General features: G+C 52.9%; 1 long non-coding RNA gene across 1 annotated transcript in view; it reads right to left on the bottom strand.

Moving 5' to 3' along the window:
* Window positions 1-4862: 4862 nt before the first annotated feature.
* Window positions 4863-11140, bottom strand: part of LOC111674343 — a 30686-nt gene continuing 24408 nt past the window's right edge. Inside the window, exon 3 of the long non-coding RNA XR_002762381.1 lies at window positions 4863-4941. This is a non-coding gene — a long non-coding RNA (uncharacterized LOC111674343). The remainder of the gene's footprint in view (window positions 4942-11140) is intronic.

The raw sequence follows: 11140 nt of genomic DNA, 5'->3' as shown, positions 1-11140 counted from the left end.
TTGGATTCGGAGACAACAGATGTGGCCCACTTGGGCCCCTCTCGGGTTACCACAAAGGACACCCACTTGCCCATCTACAGGGCCCGCGCGTCCGGGACGAGCGGCTCGACAACCTGCAATTCCGCGCGAAATTTATGCCCGTGATGTTTGGGCCTGATGTTTGCTCTCCGCAAATCTCTCCTCTCATCCGGGAATCAGATGGTCGGCTCTTTTCATCAAATGCTTCAGAATGGGGAAAATTTGAAGGGCGGTTTATGTGCCATCCGACTCAGATCTGACAGAGACTTGGCGAGTAACGATGAGCAAACCCGGTCTAAAATTAAATAAATAAATATATATGGTGAGGCCCTTTCCACAAGACCAAGACCAAGACCCATTTTGCTCATCACAATTAACAAGGTGGTTGGATCCACTTAAAGTAGGAAATTATTTGCGACCATGGTTGCGTGGCGTAAAAATGGCGCAAACGACCATGGCCTCTCCCCCAAAGTACAAAATTAGCTCTCTCGTCCCAGATTCAAGAAGTTAATGAACCGCTGCCACCGACCTCGGTTTCGGACAAGGGTGAGGCGTTTTCGGGCCCTTCCGCGGATTCGCGCCGGTTCCAAGTACTCCAGATGTGGTCCACTTGGGGCCCGAGATGGGCAACCGTAAGGCCCAATTTGCAGTAAGACCGTAAGACCGCGGAGTGACGAAACGTCCATCCTGGTGGCCGGAAACCGAGCAATTCGGGCCCAACCACGGACCGGTATTTCTGGGCCCTATACCTCGCGATTCCATTTCCCGGAAAGCGCGACACCTCCGGCTGTTCCGGTTCCTTGAGCACGGAAAGGTCACTCCGCAGGGCCCAGGATGAGACTCTGGCATAAAAAGGACCCCGGAAAGCCGACTCCTCCCCGAGGAGCCAAGCCCGGGACTTAAGGCCCATTGTCGCGGGCACGAATCGCCCCAGAAGGCCCGGGCCCGAATGGAGTCATCGATTATCGAGAGGATGGCGCAAACGTGGTCCGTTTGCTGTCACCCTGCTCACAAATGGGGCCCTAAACGAGTCCCCCATACACGTGGAGGCCCCCCGCAGGTTCGCGGTACAAACCGTCGCCCCCGCAGGACGTGGACGGAAAACGCAGGAAAATGGGGCCCGAAACCGCCGAGGACGCACAATGGGGCCTGGCAGATCTCTGATTCGCCCTGGAAAATCGGAAAGGAGTTCCGGACTGACTCTTCCTTGAATCCGCGACTGGGCGTCCTTCGGCAACAAAGAACTCCTTGCCCAGAGGTGCGCGCGCAGTCACGGCTCCAAAGACGTCCTGGGGACCCTGGAATGGCTGGGGAGGTCCCCGGGGGCCTTAGGAAGACGTCGCCCGTGACAAAAATATTTAACAACAGTCGCCATTGTCCTGGGACACGGAGGAAGCCTCCGGGATGAGTCGCTGGACCACGCTCTGCGGGGATCGGTGCACCATTTTGTAGGAGCATTGTTGGCTGGCGTGCGAAAACGATTCTTCGCCGACGTACAAGCACCAATCTGGATGGATCGTGTCATCTTGCACATACAGATGTTCTTAGAACGTTTTACAGAGGAGCTTTTGTAGTGTTTATGACGGTGGAGGTAAGGGAACATTGTCAGGATTCGTTATTCTATCCTGTGGAAAATTGTTGGATAACGACAAAAATGTTTCAAGGGCATCGTGCGAGGACCAATCTGGATGGATCGTGTCATCCTGCACATACAGATGTTCTTGGAACATTGTATAGAGGACCCATTACAGTGTTTATGACAGTGGAGGCCAGGGAACATTGTCAGGATTCGTTATTCTATCCTGTGGAAAATTGTTGGATGGCGTACAAAATCGTTTCATGGGTATCGTGCACTGCACATCATCCTGGAGATTTTTATTTAGATTTTCTAGTACCCATAGTAGCAGGATCCAGGAAACATCGCTGATACCGATAACCAAGATTCGTCACCGTCTTTACCAGCAGGATCTGCTCATCATTGGAGACCCGCCATGATTTGTCAGGTCCCTCGTGGCATTACAAAGACGTCGCCCGTGACAGAAATATTTAACAGCATTCCCCATTGTCCTGGAGCATGGAGACGACTTCCTAGATGGGATCCCTCCTGGACCCAAATTCCGTGCCCATTGTCCAGGGCCGTTCGCCAAACCGGAGATTCACCCCAGGACTGCACCCAGGGGAATCTATTGTCTTCCGCTTCCGAGTTTGCACATCACAGGGTGCCCCATGGTGTTTCTCTACGGGAACCTAGGGCTATCGGTGCACGGACTTGTTACGCGTTGTTTGTTGAACGTGTTCGACCTGGGGATTGAAATGCCACCCAGGATAGACAGATGTCCCCGTGGTTGGTGGCCGGGGCATTGTACGTCTCTTGCAGGACAAGCTTCGTCCAATTGGTCGAGAAGTTTCAACTTAACCGGTCTCCAGAAGGATGCTGACCCTGGTGGTCCTTTTTTCCCCTATGGCGAGAGATTGCAAAGTAGGCGTCATGTATTTGTCCCGAAACTCTGCCGAGTACCTTTATCCTTGAAATAGAAGTCAAGACATATCGAAGGGATCTTCATATGTTGGCGCTGGACATGGACCACCAGGAAAACGGATCACCAGGTTCACCGTTCCTGATTGGAAGGCCAGATCGAGTTGGCGTACCGCTGGGAGGGCTAGAAAGAGCTATGAAAACCTAAAGAGAGCTAAAAAGAGGTCCTTGCAAGACCTAAACCTCTCAAAAGCGGCTTTCCCTTCCCTTGAGGTCCTCTCTGCCGGAAGCGATGGGCGTCTAGGAGCGTCCCGACGACTTACTACCCGAATAATTGGGTCCTCCTATCGCTCGGGCGGACGCGTCGCTCATTCACGTGATTTATCGAGGCATGACGAGGTCCTTGGCACTTGGGCCCTGGTCCTTGAGATTTGGGCCTCTTTGCGCAGCCCAAGACTGCCCGAGTGGCTCCAAGAGCCCTGACACCAACCAGGAGGAGGTTTCCCTGCCGGCTGGATTATTTTAAGAGCGTCCAAGAGCCTTAACGCCTGATGATCCTGCGCCCAGGATAATGCAGAGGGGCCTGTTTTGCGCCTCGGCGTGACACCGGCCGATTTTCAAAGGGCACCGCCACTTACGGCCCGCCGGGAAATTACGAGGTCCTGCAGGAAGGTGCCGAAAGTGACACCATCCTGGCGAGACCTAACGAGATCCTTCGAAGGACCTCGCAGGTGACCGGGAATTACGCGGCCTGGTCGAGCTCAAAGGACCTGCGGCCCCCTCAATTTTCGTTAGGTGCGCATTTCCCTTGCGAAATTCACCGGAACGAATCCTCCAGGATTTCGCTCCTGGGGCGTTCGGAAAAAGTGCACCCTAAAACCAGATATCCTTAGAAAAAAAAATTCCGAAATCGATCGGCCGATATACGTCTGCTCATTTTACTAGTTTGTGATAAATACTAGAATCCTCGGTTTTCCAGGACAATCGGACAACTCCCGAGGTGATTTCCTTAATAAAGAAACCCTCCGGCGGTTCCGTTAGGTCGAGTCGGCACTTCTCAAAGCGGAGGACCCCACTTCCGGTTGGGATCCGTCGAAAACTCGAAAATTAGCGCGAAACCATTTCCTACACCAGCGGTGCCGGACTCGGAATCAAAAGGAGCCCGTAAATTGGGGCCGTTTCGCCGTTTCTATGGGGCCCTATGGGTCCGCGTAGGGTTTGTGGGCGGAGATGTGCCCCTGGCCATGAAAAGAGGATCCCAGATAGTCTATCCTTCGGGAATGGAATCGGAGCTAACTTGGCCGAACGGGAAGTGCGCAGGTGCGCTCCCCTCGCATCCCAAAGGGCGGATCTTGAAAGATCGTAAGAGAAAAAAGGAAATAAAGGAAGAATCGCGCGGAATCCTGAAGAGAATGACGAACCCCCCATTCGATGATCAGTGCCAAAAAAAATTTCCCCCATTAACTAACAAAAAAAAAAATTGCAAATAGCGAGCGAGGAAAAAATCGCAATTAGAAAGAGGGAGGAAAAAAAATACATTACTCAATTTAGGCAACGGTTAGGTAGAAATCTGCCGAGACTTCGACATTTCTTGGGAGATCCTTTCTTCGGGCGGTAGGGTTCTCTCCGGTAGAAAGGAAAATGTGTAGAGAAAACTTTTATATAGGGAGATAAAAAAAAAATGAAAACCTGGATGGCGCGCGATCGGTCTTCGGTAGTCGCCATACGCAAGAGGGCGGAAGGTGCTCTAAATGGGCCCTAAGGCCCATTGAGGGTCGTAAGAGCTTCTAATCCGGAGCTCTTGCACGATTTCGGGTCACCGATCGAGCAGCCAATGGACCGCTTTCTCTATAAAGGGAGCAGGGAAAAGAAAAGCACACAAAACGCAGGGAAATTCAGCGAGGCGTGAGACGCGTTCGAGCCTCTTAGGAGGCGATCCTTAAACAGTCCCAAACCTCGCAGTGGCTCCTTTTGCGAATCCCGATCCTGTATCCCGATTAGGCAGCGAGCCGGTCTTGTGGACCGATGGACTTAGCGAGAATCCCCCGGGAAAAATATTTTGGAAAAGGCGCGTTTCACGCATCGATGGTGAGATTTAACGAGGCGACGCGAAATAGACGACGCGGCCTTCCGGGTGAGAATAGCCGAGGGGTACCGCAGGGAGAGGAAGGAAAAAAAAGGGAATAAAAAAGAAAACAATATCGCCGAGAATCGACAATGGACAGATCGACCTGGGAGTAAAGAATTTTTAAGGACGATCCGAGCCAATCTTCGCCCCTGGTGAAACCCTCGCCTTGGACTACGAAAATTGTACGCATGTCATACGTCCATACGAATAGAATGGACTTCTTCGATAAAGAACAAGACTTACAGAATTCCCTCGGTTGGATAGGGACGATGTTGGATGGAGCTCCTGGACGACGCGATGATCCTTGATGGTGGAACCCCTGGAAATAAATGAAAATGGCTTTGATTCTTTTTTTCAAAGTTTCTGAGGGGGATATCGAAAAGGTGTGCGGAAAATGGCAGAGGGGAGATATAAAGGAAACAGCGAGCAATTAGGATCGGAGACGGGATTCAGGACCTCGGAGGTCCTTTTCCCGAGTCTGCGAATCGTCCTGCCTGCGTGTGGGGAGGAGGACGACGATTCTCTCTTTTTCTCCCATTAGGCGCAAGTTTACTCGAGGTGCTCGTCTCATCGCGGGAAGTGATGCTGCAGAAAATCCGGTCGATCGATCATCCTCGACTATTTGCGCGAGTTAGCCGTAAAAAGTATCCGCCCGTAATCGGCTTTCAGGTTAGGACGGCCACTTGGCCTCGATCGCCCCTTTCTTCGAGGACTTCGAGCCGCTAGCGTAATTCTAGTTATCTTCCGGTGGAGCGATGACTCCTGAGATCCCGATAAGAAAGAGAGAAAAAAATAAAAGGGGGAGTTGAAAAAACACCCGGAAGGGACTTCCACGTGATCCGCCACGTCGGGAGACGCGTGGAGCAGGGAAGAAAAAAAAAAACAAAGAAACAAATTCCACCAGAGCGATCCATCACGGCGTCTTTATTAGATACCAAGATGGCGTTTCACTCAGTTTGGCCGAGGTCGGTTCTCTCCCCAAATTCGAGCCACCTCGTTCGAGATCGATCCGAAAAAAGCCCAGAAGTACTTTAGGAGAGGTTCAATTTTCCGGGCCAATTTCCACGGCGGCGAGGCCGGCACTCGTCCCGGAGTACCGAACAGTGAGGTTAGGTCCGGAAAGAAGTAGAAAATTTCGCGGGGACTCGGTTCCAGATCGAAACCGATTTCCACGCGAGGTCTCCACGCGAATTTCCTAGAGAAAGCCTCGCGGATTCTCCACGGTGGCGGTTTTCTGTGTGGCCGTTCGGCACCCCCCCTCGGCCGCCATTGTGCACCCTCTCAAGGTGTTCGCGGCGTATAATATTCGAGAAATCCCCGGGACATCGGGGATTCTTACATATAGATCCCCGATCCCCCGAAAGCGACTTGGAATCGCGTCACGGCGAATTTTCCGGGAGCTCTCCTTTTTCTCGCCGCTTTTGGGACCACCCGTTCCGCCGCGTTAAGGCCGCATCTGGGCCCTAGGGCGCGGCCGCACCCCATTGACACCAGAGAAATCCCCCGCAAAACCGGCGATCCCTCTACTTGTCCTCTTTTCCGCGTCTCCTTTGCCGAGGCCGAGTCGGCGCTTCTTTTACGAGATGTATATTCAGGGAGGAGAGAAAGACTTTGGGCCCAGAAGTTCAGAGGCGGTGAGGCCCCATTGTCGAGTCGCTTTGCACCTCGGAGCCGCCCTTAATATTCCGTGACGACCGATTCTCTCGTACTCCTGATCTTCCACCCCCGGACGCCCCGATCCACCCCCGACTCTTTGTGGAATTGCGCATTATCTCTAACAAGCGGCTTTTGGGCCCGATTTTCGAAAAGCAGGCCCCCACCGAGTCCACACTCCGAGATTACCTCACGGCAGTGGAAACTCCCAAAATCGTGAAATCGTGCCAAGAGTCTCTCCCCAGGAAAGGACCACGTCGAATTTTGGGCCCGCTCGAGTAGTTTCCATGTCATTTTCGTCGCGCCTCCTCAAATCGGGCCCCAAAATTCGTGGTACCCGTTCCCATGCTTGACATTTGGCAAAGTACTAGAAAAGTGGAAAAATCCGCTGCGAGAATTAAGGGAGGGAATCGAAATTTCTCGACCAATGGTGGACGGGTCCGTAAATGAGGCCCAAAATTCGACGGACGCCACGAAATCGCCTTATAATGACACAGGGCCCGAGTCCCCGCTAGAAATGCCGGTAATTTTCAGGAAGCCCCGGCGAAATCATTAGACCTAAGGATTCTAAGGATCATAGAGCGAGGTTAGGAACGGGCCCCTTTTTTTCCGCTTCCTTTCTAGGGACCCCGTAAGACGTGGGTCCTGCGTGAAGTTGATGGGGCACTTGTTACGCCAGTGGATGCACGTGTTCTAATGGTTATCGGGGGGACCGAGAGGCCCGAGAGGCCAAAAAAGGCCCAAAAAAGGCGCGGGGCCCGTTGGCCCGGGGATAGGGATACAAAAACCGAAATGGACGTCTCTAGGAAGAGATTTGGGCCCGCTCTTCGAGCCGGGGGGAAGCATAGGAGATAGGCGAGATGGATAATGAGGCCCCGAGTCGCAGGGCCGCATCTCATCTCCCGGAAGAAGGACCCAATCGCTTCGGCGAATTTTGAGCCTGAATTCATCCTAAGGATTAAATTTCGCCCAGGTTCTGGAAAATCGTCAGAGACCGGAAAATTCGGGATTTTTCATCGGGGCCTAATCGAGGCCCCGTTTAAAAGACCCTCTTAAAATGGCCGCGATAATTTCCTCGCCCTCCTGGGGCCTTTTCCGCCATAAATCAGGAACAATCGAAGAAAAAGAGCCATCGCTCGGATTTAACTTGAACATTTCCGCATTTCCGACGATCCATCCAAGGATTTCGGAGGATTATAGACGGCGAATGGGATCGAAGGATCTCGTGATCGTGACTAAGGCCCCGCGGGGTGCCTCCCTGAGGCATATCTGACTCGTTGATGGCCGAGATGGCCCCACCAGGCCCAGTCGGGCTTGCACGTGTTCGATTTCCATCCTCGGGACAGGACCCGATCCCGTGTCCTGGCTGCCGGACCTTCGGGCCCTTTTTTGGGCCCTTTCTGGGGCTCGGGCCCCGCCCACGGAGGACGAGATCGAAAACCGAGAAAGGAAGAAAGGGGGTCGTCGTCTCCTCTTCCCGGCGAGTAAGGACCTTAAAAATGGCCCGATATATCGCGACACCCGGACGGACATCCAGGGTGCTTTATTGTCGGGCTTTGTGTAGCCACCGGTGGACGGTGTCCTGCGGGACCGGGAGATATCCTTTGTCGAACGGGAAGTCGGCCCCGCCGCTCCTGAAGATCCTGGCGACTCTCCAGGACCCGGAAGGACTGGACCCGCCACTTTCCCGGATATCAATGCGCGCCCATCCCGAGGGATGACTCGGGCGTTTCGTGGACACTACTAAAGAGGAAGGCGTGTATCCCTAAGGACTAAAATTACCTACACTATTCCCCCCATACATTTCGCAAAATCTTCAAATTCGGATGGAAAAATCAGGGCCCGATTTTCCCTACTTCGAGTCGGGCCCCGAAAAATGCCCTCCAAGTTGCTGAGGAAAAAAAGGAAAAAAAAATGAAATGAAATCTCGAAAAGACCGCCCCATAATTCTCCCTCGACTTTTTCCCGCAGAGGGAAGTGGCGGACAAGAGATGGTCCTGGAAAAGGACCTCGGGCCCAAGGAACGGACAGGATACCGCGATGACACGGTCCGGCTAATCCGCGGGCCGAATCGCGGATCCCGAGGGTGCCCCATGTCCTGGAGTCCCGAGGAAAAAGGAGGAATCGAGAAGAATCGGGAGGAAGGAAATGTATAATTTATAACTCTAATCCTTTAAGAATGGCCCCTGACCCGAGGGTCCTGGGGATGAAAGGGCCCCGGAGGATTTTTTTAACGGGCCCCGCGGCCTTTCTTCCTCCTGCAAGGATACTGGACGAATGAATCCAGAATCGATCGGCCGGCCGGGTAAAATCCCCGAAACTGAAAGAAGGAGAAACCGTTCCCGTGTTTACATAGGTGCAGGCACCCCCGTTAAAAAGGACCCCACAGGACCGGCGACTGTTTGCTTAGGTCCATTATGGAATTTCCTCCCCGAGGAAACGGATCCTTCCAGGACCCTCCGGAGGAGACGAGCGGTCCATCCGAGCAAGATGAATCCTCGAGGCCGGAAAAAAGGCGCTCGAGACGCGAAAGGAGTCCTCGACGAGGTTTGCCCAGGAACGCCGTCGGTCCTCCTGATATTTGATATTGGGATCCCAGGATATCGAGATCGAGTGTTGACTCGAGGTTTAGGGACTTAGATTATCGACGTATGAAGACCTCGAATTGGCCCTTCTGGTCTCCGGACCTAAAACCAAGCAAATAAGGACTCTCTTCAAGATCGATCCTGATCGAAGGATCGGATAATAGTGTTGTGGGCGTCGCATCAGAAGGAGAACATCCAGGATTTAATGGATTTCAAGGACAGGACTCGAGAGAAAAATCCAAAGTCGAAGGTTCAGGTTCACGTGGGTCCTGAAAATTCTTCTGGATGATGTTTGACGTTGGGATGTCAGGACTCCAGATTTAAGGACCCGATATAGCCGAACTGGACTCGAGGTCAGCTTCTGATCATAGGAGAGGTCCTTGGAATTTCTCGATAGAACATTCCACCGGCATCTTCAGAGGATCCGATTTTTGTCTGGCATAAAATTGGAGGGACCTCGGGGCGGAAGTCTCTTCCGGAGCGGAAGCTCCTTAACGCGATTTCCGCGCGGAAAAATTCCGCTCGGGAGATGGAAACGTGCCTCGGCATACCCGGTGCGAGTTAGAACTCGTCCTGTCGGCCATCTTTCTTCCTTTTCATATCCTTTTTTTCTCCTCGTGCCGAATCGAGGCCTCCTCACAGGTACAGACACCCCCACGACCCTGCAGGATCGATCCCTTTATCCCGGACGGTTTGGGACCGAAGCGAACAAGGTGCATTACGCCCCGTGAGTTACGTAAATGGAAACAAGTCCGAACGTGTCTAGGGCCCAAAATGCAGCGAGTCTGAAGAGCCATTTTTGTGCCCTCGAAGGTAGCTTTGCATTTTCAAAGGAAGCCAAGGATCCTTGGAAAATAAATAGAGGTTAGCGGAAACTTTTCCTCGGATTCACTCGAGTGAATATTATTACGGGGAAACCGAGAAACGAGGATCGAGTTTTCCTGGGGAGGGAAATTTATAGGGAATTTATATTGGGGGATGATTACCAAATTCCAGGACTCCAAAGGATCTAACGGGGCAACTGGCTACAGAGACGTCCCTAACCCTTTGATCCGTTAACCCAGAATCCTCGCCCCAACACCGGTATCGCCCCTGTGAAAGGGTAGAGCTCCCGGGGCCCATAAAGCGGACAATACCGAAAGGGTTGGACCCAAAATGCACCTGTAAAAGGGTTAAGTCCCGAGCCGCAACGGCACCTCCTCGGCCTTTCAGGAAACCTCACCCGCGACAAGTGTGGTCTACTTTTGGGCCTTACCGCGATCGTCGGGATTTTTTAATAACCACCCTCCAGAGAATTCCCCCGTCTACTCTACTAAAATAACATTCAGAAGCACTCGTGTACCAAGGAAAAGGAAATTCAAAGCGGAAATTTTTCAAAAACGATAATTTTCTGCCTGGCCCAGAAATACGGGGCCCTTTGAGCCCGAAGCCTTCCGCAGCTGTGGATTTTTCAAGCGTTCCGTGGCGTTTCGAGGGTGCAATTCGACAGGAGGAAATCAAGGTGCAACCTGAAAAGCAACCCTTGATAGCCAAGGCGAAGGTGGTCCCACTTTCGTGTCGATTGTCCGGGGCCCGAATTCCGCTCGATGGATCGAAACATCCCTCGGATGGACCTCGCCCCTTTCGATTGCGTCCCCAGAAAGGGCCTTTGTGCCCGGTTGACCCTTTTCACCTGAGCTTCACCGGTTCAGGCCCATCGCAACCCGTAAGGCCCCGACCTGCAGGGCCCAGAGGGTAGACTCGGGGGAGAGCCGATGCGTATGTGAATATACGGTGAATATACAGTATAGGAAGGGAAAGAACCCTCCCATTGACCGGGGCCCGAATAAGATATGCATCTCCGGGCCTGAATAGGGCCCGAAACTGGGGAAATTCCAGGGAAGATTTTCGTGATTTTGAATAATATTGCATCCCCCTTTCGGTGGTCGAGCGAGAGAAAGGGCCGAAAGGGCCTGTTCAATGGCGGCCGACCCCTTTTGTGCCGTGTCGATAATCTCCGGACTGGGCCCGGACAAAGGCCCCGTGGGTCCGGCCTGGACCCACCCGACGCATAAAGGATTCGTCCATTCCAACGGGGGGAGGGAAACGTCGCGGGAGAAAAATCCCCAAAGCCAGAACGACCGGTATAAAAAAAAAAAAAAAGGAGTGAGAAGGACGCGATAAATCGGGGAGTAAGGCCCAAAATAAAAAAGGGGGGGCGAAACGAATCGCGGCACCTGGCGACTCGCTCGTCACTCGCGGCGACGCCAGAAATCATCGGAAACTAATTGGCGCAATCGC

This window comes from Orussus abietinus, unplaced genomic scaffold (assembly GCF_000612105.2).
Source record: "Orussus abietinus isolate OABI.00-Male unplaced genomic scaffold, Oabi_2.0 scaffold9, whole genome shotgun sequence".
Lineage (NCBI taxonomy): Eukaryota > Metazoa > Arthropoda > Insecta > Hymenoptera > Orussidae > Orussus > Orussus abietinus.
The sequence above is the reverse complement of the archived record's forward strand: the minus strand, read 5'-3'. Positions and strand labels throughout refer to the sequence as shown.